Source organism: Elephas maximus, chromosome 6 (genome assembly GCF_024166365.1).
Source record: "Elephas maximus indicus isolate mEleMax1 chromosome 6, mEleMax1 primary haplotype, whole genome shotgun sequence".
Lineage (NCBI taxonomy): Eukaryota > Metazoa > Chordata > Mammalia > Proboscidea > Elephantidae > Elephas > Elephas maximus.
Window position 1 is genome coordinate 96,975,816 of NC_064824.1, and position 9,517 is coordinate 96,985,332.

Sequence of the window (9,517 nt, forward strand, 5' to 3'; positions counted from 1 at the left end):
GTCTCTTTTTTGGTGCATTTAGTCGGTTTACATTCAGCGTAATTATTGGTAGGTATGAATTTAGTGCTGTCATTTTGATGTCTTTATTTTGTGTGTTGTTGACAGTTTCTTTGTTCCACTTAATTTTCTGTGCTGAGTCCTTTGTATCATAACATCACTATGAATTGGAATCGACTTGATGGCAGTGGGTTTGGTTTGAGTCATTTATCTTTATGTATTTTCTTTTCATATTTTTCATTGTTGCTGATTTTGTATTTGCCTAATCTTTATGTTTCTGTAATTTTTTTTATTTTGTTGTGTAGGATTGTTAGTTTCCTTTGTGGCTACCTAAATATTTACCCCTATTTTTCCAAGTTTAAACCAATCTTTTTTTCTTTATATCACCTTGACTTCCTCTCCATATGAAAGATCTATGACTATATTTTTTAGTCCCTCCTTTGTTTTAATATTGTCATCTTTTACATACTGGCATCTCTGTTACCTTATTTTCAGTGATTTAGCTTTGATTTATTTTTGTGACTTTCCTATCTGAGTTTATATCTGGATGCTCTGTCCTGTGTTCTGGTCTTGGGTTGTTATCTGATGTTATTTATTTTCTAACTGGAGGACTCCCTTTAGTATTTCTAATATTTTGGTTTGTTTTTTGCAAATTCTCTTAACTTCTGTTTATCTGGAAATGCCTTAATTTTGCCACCATATTTGAAAGACAGTTTTGCTGGATATATAACTCTTGGCTCACAATTTTTTCCTTTAAGGCTTTATATATATCTTCCCATTGCCTTCTTTCCTGCATAGTTTCTGCTGAGTAGTCCAAGTTTAGACTTATTGAATCTCCTTTGTAGATGATTTTTCACTTATCTCTAAGCCACTCTTAAAATTCTCTGTTTATCTTTGGTTCCAACAAGTTTGATTATAATGTGTCTTAGTGACTTCCTTTTGGAATCTACCTCGTGTGGGGTTCGATGACCATCTTGGGTAGCTATCTTCTCATCTTTCATGATATCATGGAGATTTTCTGCCAACAATTCTTCAACAATTCTCTGTGTATTTTTTGTTATGTCCCCCTGTTCAGGTACTCCAATCACTTGTAGGTTATTCCTCTTGTTAGAATCCCATGCAATTCTTAAGGTTTCTTAATTTTTTAAAGTTCTTTCATCTGATTTTTCCTCAAATAAGTTGGTGTCAAATGCTTTATCTTCAATCTCACTAATTCTGACTTCCATTGCCTCAATTCTGCTCCTATGACTTTCAGTTGAATTGTCTAATTCTGAAATTTTATTGTTAATCTTCTGGGTTTCTGTTTGTTGTCTCTCTGTGGATTCTTGCAGCCTGTTAAATTTGTCATTATGGTCTTGTATAACCTTTATAAGTTCTTCTGTTGCATTGTCTGTGTGTTCCTTGGCTTGTTCTGCATTTTGCCTGATCTCCTTCCTGATCTCTTGAAAGTTCTTTATATTAATCTTTCCTGTCCTAACTCCAGTAATTCCAGAAAGTCCTCTTCCTCTGAAAGATTTCTTTACTCTTTGTTTTGAGAGCTTGCTGAAGCCATCATGGTCTGCCTCTTTATGTGATTTCATATTGATTGCTGTCTCTGAGCCATCAATAAGTTATTATATTTATTTTATGTTTGCTTACTGTGTCCTAGTTCCTTGTTTGTTTGTGGTTTTTTCGTTTGTTTGTTTTGATATGCCCAAATAGGCTGGTTATGTGAGCTATTTTGATTATTGGTGCCTTTGAAGCACTAATGTCCTGTCACCAGGTGGCTAAATCTGTTACTAGGTACGTGAGCCCAGGAGTCCTTTTGCTTTTCTTTTATGGATTCAGCTCAAGTATCCAGATAGTCATTCACAAAGTTTGTGGTGCAGGCTCTCACCTACAATCCTAGATGGGCAAGGGTGATTGGAGTAGGCACAAGTATCTGGCTGCAGTAGGGGATCATGTGCTGAGCAAGGCAGGCGGTTGATGGCTGCCCCTGAGTGTCTGGGAAGAAAGCATGTTCCTGTTCCCTAGAGTGTATAGGTGGGTGGATTTTGCAACTGGGCTGTGGATACCCAATGCTGTTGGCTGTAATACTGAGAGGTACCACTTATTCTTGGACCCCTGTTGCAGGTGGTTAGGTGGCATGAGTGGAGCGACCAATCCTCAGGCCCCTGATGTGGGTAGGTGAGGACCCTGTTTACTGGGCAAAGTGGTGCCAAATGTCACAAACCTACCATTCTACCATATAACTGATAGAGTGAAGTTAGGCTTCAGGTATATACCCTGTTGTACTGTGCCAATGAGGGCCTACGGTGTTGAATTTGGCCCACATAAGTCTATGCAGGAGTGAAAGACATTCAGAGTCTGTGGCCCTCTTATGCCTGTGCCTAGGCAAAGGAGCTGTACCTGTCCTGAGTTTCCGGCTCAGGGGAGCTGGCAGGTTATTTTTTCCTGTTTGTTCATTTGTTCCCTCTCCCAGGGTAGGAGAATGGCTCACCGTGTATGATGAGCCCTACTTCTGGCCCAGAGGAAGCAGCTATCAGCAATCACTGAAGTCAGCCCAGGACCCGGTGCAGAGCAGGGAGGGAGCAGGGAAAGAGGTTTTTCCCAAATGTGGTTTTTTTGGTCCATGTGGTAGGTTAGATGCATGTGCTTATGTTTTGCCAATTGAGCGCTGCTTCTAGCTGATTCTGGAGGGTTGAGCAGACACTCCGCTGCTCAGTCTCTCCTGATGTGGAAAACAATTCTTGAACGCCACTGCTTGCCTTACCATGCTCATCTACCAATCCAGCCTGCAGGGTGCCAGTTTCCACCAGGTCAGGTCTGGCAGCTCCTTGAGGCTTCTGAACTGTCTTTCCCACCCTGTGAAACTCAGTCTGATTCCTCAACTTTGCTTTTGATATTCAGGGCTCCTAGACTGTCATATATAACTGATTCACTTGTTTTTTGGGGGGATCTTTGTTATAAGAGGGACCACTGGAAGAGACTGACTACTCTGCCTTCTTGGCCCTGCCTCTTTCTTTTTTCCCTGTCTTTTTAATGGTCTTTTGCTTTCTTCATGTATGATGTCCTTGATGTCATTCCATAACTTGTCTGGTCTTCCATCATTAGCATTCAAGGCTTCAAATGTATTGTTGAGATAGTCTTGAAATTCAGGTAGGATATACTCAAGGTGTACCTTGGCTCTCATGGACTTATTCTAATTTTCTCCAGCTTCAACTAGAACTTTCACAGTCAGCCCCTGCTCTTGTTCTGACTGATGATGTTTAGTTTTTCCATTTTTTTTCTCCATACCCAATAGATGTAGTCAGTTTGATTCCTGTGTATTCTACCTGGTGGAGCCTATGTGTATAGTCACTGTTTATGTTGTTGAAGAAGGTATTTGCAATGAATAAGTTGTTGGTCTTACAAAATTCTATCATGCCATTTCTGGCATTGTTTCTATCACAAAAGCCTTATTTATTAACTACTGATCCTTCTTTGTTTCCAACTTTTGCATTCTAATCACCAGTAACTATCAATGCATCTTGATTGCATATTTGATCAATTTCAGACTGCAGAAGTTGGTAAAAATCTTCAATTTTTTCATCTTTGGCGTTAGTGGTCAGTGTGTAAATTTAAATAATAATTGTATTAATTGGTCTTCCTTGCAGTGTATGGATATTATCGTATCACTGACAATGTTGTACTTCAAAAGGGAACTTGAAATGTTCTTTTTGATGGTGAATGAAGCACCATTTTTTTTTTCAACTTGTCATTCCTGGCAGGATAGACCATATGATTGTCTGATTCAAAATGGCTGATACTGGTCCATTTCAGCTCATTAAGGCCTAGTGGGCTCACTTTGCCAACACATATACTAAAAATGGAATGTTACAGAGAAGACTAGCATGGCCCCTGTGCAAGGATGACATGCAAATTTATAAAGTGTTCCATTTTTCTTTTTTTGGGAAACCCTGGTGGTGCAGTTGTTAAGAGCTACAGCTGCTAACCAAAAGATTGGGGGTTCAAATTCACCAAGCACCCTTTGGAAACTCTATGGGACAGTTCTCCTCTGCTGTATAGTGTAGATATGAGTTAGAATTGACTCAATGACAATGGATTTTTAAGGCCTAGGATATTGATCTTTATGCATTCCATTTCATTTTTTGGTGACATCCAATTTTCCTAGATTCATATTCCTACATTTCACAGTCTGATTATTCATGAAGGTTTGTAGCTCGCTCTTCTCATTTTGAGTCATGCCACATCATCAAATGAAGGTCTTAAAAGCTTGACTCCATGTATGTCATTAAGATTGACTTTGGTTTTAGGAGGCAGGTCTTCCCAGTCATATTTTGAGTGTCTTCCAAACTGAGGGGCTCATCTTCTGGCAATATATCAAACAATGTACTGCTACTATTCATAAGGTTTTCACTGGCCAATTTTTTCAAAAGTAGACTGCCAGGTTCTTCTTCCTAGCCTCTCAGGCTGGATGCTGTGCTGAAACCCATCCACAATGGATGACACTGCTGGCATTTGACATTTTGGTAGAATAGCTTCCAACATCATAGTAACATGCGAGCCACCACAGTAGGGACAAACTGACAGAAGTGTTATTGGAATGCAAAAGTAGGAAACAGAGAAGAAGAAGGATCAGTAGTTGGAAATATTGCCTTTGTGTTAGAAATGATGCTGGAGATTGCATGACAGAATTTTGCGATGTCAAGAAATTATTCATTGCAAATACATTTTTCAACAACATAAATGGCAAGTATACTTGTGGACCTTGTGAGATGGAATATACAGGAATCAAATAAGTTACATCTGAGGAAAGAGACAAAGGAGAAGCTCAATATCATCAGTCACAGCAAGAGCAGGGGCTGACAGTAGAACAGACCATCAATTGGTCATATGCAAGTTCAGGTTGAAGCTGAAGATTATTAGAATAAGTTCACAAGGGCCAAAGTGCTACCTCGAGAATAGCCCACCTGGCTTTAGAGTTCATCTCAAGGATAGATTTGATGAAGTGAACGCTAATGACTGAAGACCAGACGAGTTGTGGGATGACACCAAGAACATCATATATGAAAAAGCAAAAGGTCACTAAAAAGACAGAAAAGAAAGATTAAAACAGATGGCAGAAGAGACTCTGAACCTTGCTCTTGAACATAGGTCAACTGAAGTGAATGGATGGAATGATGAAGTAAAAGAGCTGAAGAGAAGATTTCAATGTGTGGCTTGAGAAGACAAAATAAAATATTATAACAAAATGTGCAAAGATCTGGGATCAGAGAACTGAAAAGGAAGAGCACGCTTGGCATTTCTTAAGCTGAAAGAGCTGAAGAAAAAATTCATACCTCAAGTTGCAATATTGAATGATTCTACAAGCAAAATACTGAACAACACAGGAAGCAGCAAAAGAAGTTGGGAGAAATAAACAAAGTCGCTGTACCAAAAAGAATTGTTCGACATTCAACCATTTTAGAAGGCAGCATATGATCGAGATTGATGATATTGAAGGAAGAAGTCCAAGCTGCACTGAAGGCATTGGTGAAAAACAAAGTTCCCAGAATTAATAGAACACCTATTGAACTATTTCAACAAACTGATGCAGTGCTGGTGATGTTCACTCATCTTATGCCAAGAAATTTGGAAGACAGATACCTGGCCAACTGAATGGAAGAGATTCATATTTATGGCCATTCCAAAGAAAAGTGACCCAACAGAACGTGAAAATTATCAAACAATATACCATTCAAGGAAAATTTAGCTGAAGATCATTCAAAAGCAGTTGCAGCAGTATATCGGTAGGGAACTGCCAGGTATTCAAGCAAATTCCAAAGAGGACATGGAATGAGGGATATCATTGCCGACATCAGATGGATCCTGACTGAAAGGAGAGAATACCAGAAGGATGTTTACCTGTGTTTTACTGACTATGCAAAGCATTCAACTGTGTGGATTTTAACAAGTTATGTACACATTTGGAAGAATGCGAATTCCAGAACACTTAATTTTGCTCATGCGGAACCTGTACATAGACCAAGTGGCAATTGTTTGAACAGAGCAAGGGGATCCTGCATGGTTTAAAATTAGAAAAGTTGTGCTTCAGGGGTGTATCCTTTTATCATATTTATTCAGTTTGTATTCTGAGCAAATAATCTGAAAAACTGGACTGTAGGAAAGAGATCAGGATTGGAGGGAGACTCATTAACAACCTGCATTGTGCAATGACACAATCTTGATTGCTGAAAGCCAAGATGACTTGAAGCACTTACTGACAAAGTTTAAAGACTACATTATAGCCTTCAGTATGCATTATGCTGTAACATAAAGAAAACAAAAATTCTCACAACTGGCCCAAAACAACCTCATGATAAATGAAGAAAATATTGAAATTGTCAAAGATTTCATTTTACTTGGATCCATAATCAATGCCAGTGGAAGCAACAGTCAAGAAATCAAAGGATGTGTTGCATTGGGCAAATCTGTGCAAAAATCTCTTTAAAGTGTTAAAAAGGGGAGCCCTGATGGTGCAGTGCTTAAGGCCTACAGTCAGCTACGGGTGCTAACCAAAAGATCGGCAGTTCAAATCTTCCAGCCACTCCTTGGAAATCCTATGGGGCAATTCTACTCTGTCCTATTGGGTAGCTATGAGTTGGAATTGACTCAATGGTGACGAGTTTGGTTTTGGAAGTAAACATGTCACTTTGAGGACTAAGGTGTGTTGACCCAAGCCATGTTATTTTCAACAGCCTCATGCATGCGAAAGTCAAACAATGAGTAAGGAAGACCAACGAAGAATTGATGCCTTCGAATTATGTTGTTGGCAAAGATTATTGAATAAACCGTGGACTGCCAGAAAAATGAATAAATCTGTCTTAGAGGAAGTACAACTAGAATCCTCCTTAAAAACGAAGATGGTGGGGCTTTGTCTCAAGTACTTTGGATATGCTATCAGGAGGGACCAGACTCTGGAGAAGGACATCATGCTTGGTAAAGTTGAAGGTCAGTGAAAAAGGGGAAAACCCTAAAGGAGATGAATTTACACAGTGGCTCCAATGATGAGTTCAAACACAGTAATGACTGTGAGGATGGTCTACGACTGGGCAGTGTTTCCTCCTGTTGTATATAGGGTCACTATGAGTTATAACCAACTTAATGACACACACAGACAGCAACATATGTTATTATTTTCTCCTGAGTCTTCTGTTACCTGTTGTTGACAATTTTATTTCTATTCTCCATAATGTATAATTTTACTTTAAAATTATTCTTTTTATTCCTTTTCAGTGCCTTTCAATTTTTACCTGAGTTTTCAGTACAATAATTTGTGCTTTTAGTATATTGTATTTTAATTATTCTGAATTGAGTTCCCAGATGAAGTATGGAATTCTCAGTTGAATTTTAATTTCAGACAACCAATGAATGACTTCTTAGTATAAGTATGCCTCACTTTACCACTTCATTTGGGACATACTTGTAAAAATTATTCATTGAATAAATAAAATAAAAATAATTTATTTGAAGTTAAAATTTAACTGGAAATCCTCAATTTTTATCTGCTAAATCTGGCAACCTTAATTCTGACTTTTATTTGCTCTGTTTCTACAACCTTAATGGTAGTTACTTCTTTTTTACTTCCATGATCAGTTTATTTATTTGTAGAAGCCCCTTTTTCTTAGTGGCAATGATATTTTTTGATTAAAGAAGGAACAGATATAAATTATTATTATCAACTCTTAAGAAAAGCTTTAATAGAGATTCCAATGTGTTGAAAATAGAATGGACAATATCTTGAATCAATTAGGCTACTCAGAAATACAGCAAATTGATTAGCAGACTTTTCAGGAACATCATCTCAATTATGTAGGGTAATGCTAACTGGTATTAGAAATGGATCCCCAAATGTATAAATGCTCAAATACGACAGAATTTTATTTCTTGTTAACATGACAATTCTTATTCAGTAAAAAGTTTAGTAGTTTGAAGAGCCGTGTTTAGGCTTATTCCACACCTAAATGTGAGCTTCACCCTGGTTAACTTCATCCTTATCAGTCAAGAAAGGAGAAAAGCATGGGAGAGCATACATGGAAAGTGGATGAAGCCTAAAAATGATACACATCACAGCCTCTCACATCCATTGGTTGGAATTCAGTCACGTGACCAAGCCTACTGCAAAGGACTCTGCAAAATGTCATCCAGCTCTGCCCCCCAAAAAAGGAGAAGATAGATTTTCATGAGTAGCAAGAATTTGCTTCCACACAGACATTGCTTAAATGAGGCATGGTTATGCTAAAGGAGTGTGGAAACAACCACAGGGATAATGGTTGAAGTGTATTTTATTTTCCTGAAATTCATACAAATTGGATATTTTATTTTACAATTATTTGTTGGTTTGATTAAATGTAACAGGTGCCTCCAGGAAAAAAATAAAATAAAACATTTTGACATTACCATTGACATTTCCCAAGATCCAAGGAATGAACAGATTATACTCCTTACTCTAATATTTAACAGATTAAGTACTTGGATGGATGTTCAGGGTGGTCTGGGAATGACAAGGTGGCTTTTTGTGGAGTACGGGTAAACCATTAAGCAGAGCAGAGTGAGGAAGCCTGCCAAGGTATGTGAGTACCTCTTAAGCAGATGAATCAGAAACTTCTGTTTGCAGAGCTGTCAACATAGTCCCTCTCCTAAATACAAATTGCTTTGCAAACAAGATATTAAGATCTTTAAAATAAGTGTTTCTTTTGTCATATATGAGTATTTATAAACATAGAAGAGAAATCTCTACACGCAAAATATTTAGAGTTAGATGTTGTTGTAGGTAATTAGTGAGAAAGCCTGTATGTTTTCTCATCCACCTGCTGGTAGAAGCAGATGGTAGCTTATTTCTGCCCATGTGACCTACAGATTCTTCAGGTTTACCAAAATACTATGATTATGGTAATAGCATTGTTTCCTTCCCAGGTATGGTTAGCACTCATGTCTACAAATAGTTTGCTTCCCTCCCTTGCCTCACCACCTTTTGGAGAAGAAAAGAAAATAAAGAGGGTATGGGTCTTGCCATGTGGGGGAAAAAAAAAAAAATGATGTTTCCAAAGCATCATTTTTCCCCAAAAGAACACTTGTAATTTTTGATAGAAAGAATGCTATTATTTTTAATCTTATGATGAGAAAGAATACTTTGGAGTTTATATCTTGTGTTATTTAGCCACACACACACACTCACACATACACACACACACAAATGAAGAACCCTAAGTATAAGCAGATCACACGGTCAACACAAAGCCATTACCACCCAACTCCAAGCATTGTTGCATACCTGGCTTTTTAGCTCTCATTCCCTTATAACAAATGTTTTTGCACTTTATAATTTTATTAGCATCTTAAAGAAAACTATACACATTATGTTCATCCAGCATGCTTTATTTGAGTAACTACAAAATTTAAAGATAATTAATTCTTAATTCTTTTTATTCTCCTTACCTGTATCTAAAATGTTCACTAAAGGATAAAATGGAACAAAAAGGACAAAGGACCTTTTGTG

The 9,517-nt window shown here is 37.7% G+C and overlaps 1 non-coding gene across 1 annotated transcript; it reads left to right on the forward strand.

The window, feature by feature from the left end:
- Nucleotides 1–3,812: 3,812 nt before the first annotated feature.
- LOC126078624 (U6 spliceosomal RNA) lies at nt 3,813–3,921 on the forward strand. The gene has a single exon (XR_007518110.1). It is a non-coding gene; the product is annotated as a U6 spliceosomal RNA (small nuclear RNA).
- Nucleotides 3,922–9,517: the final 5,596 nt, after the last annotated feature.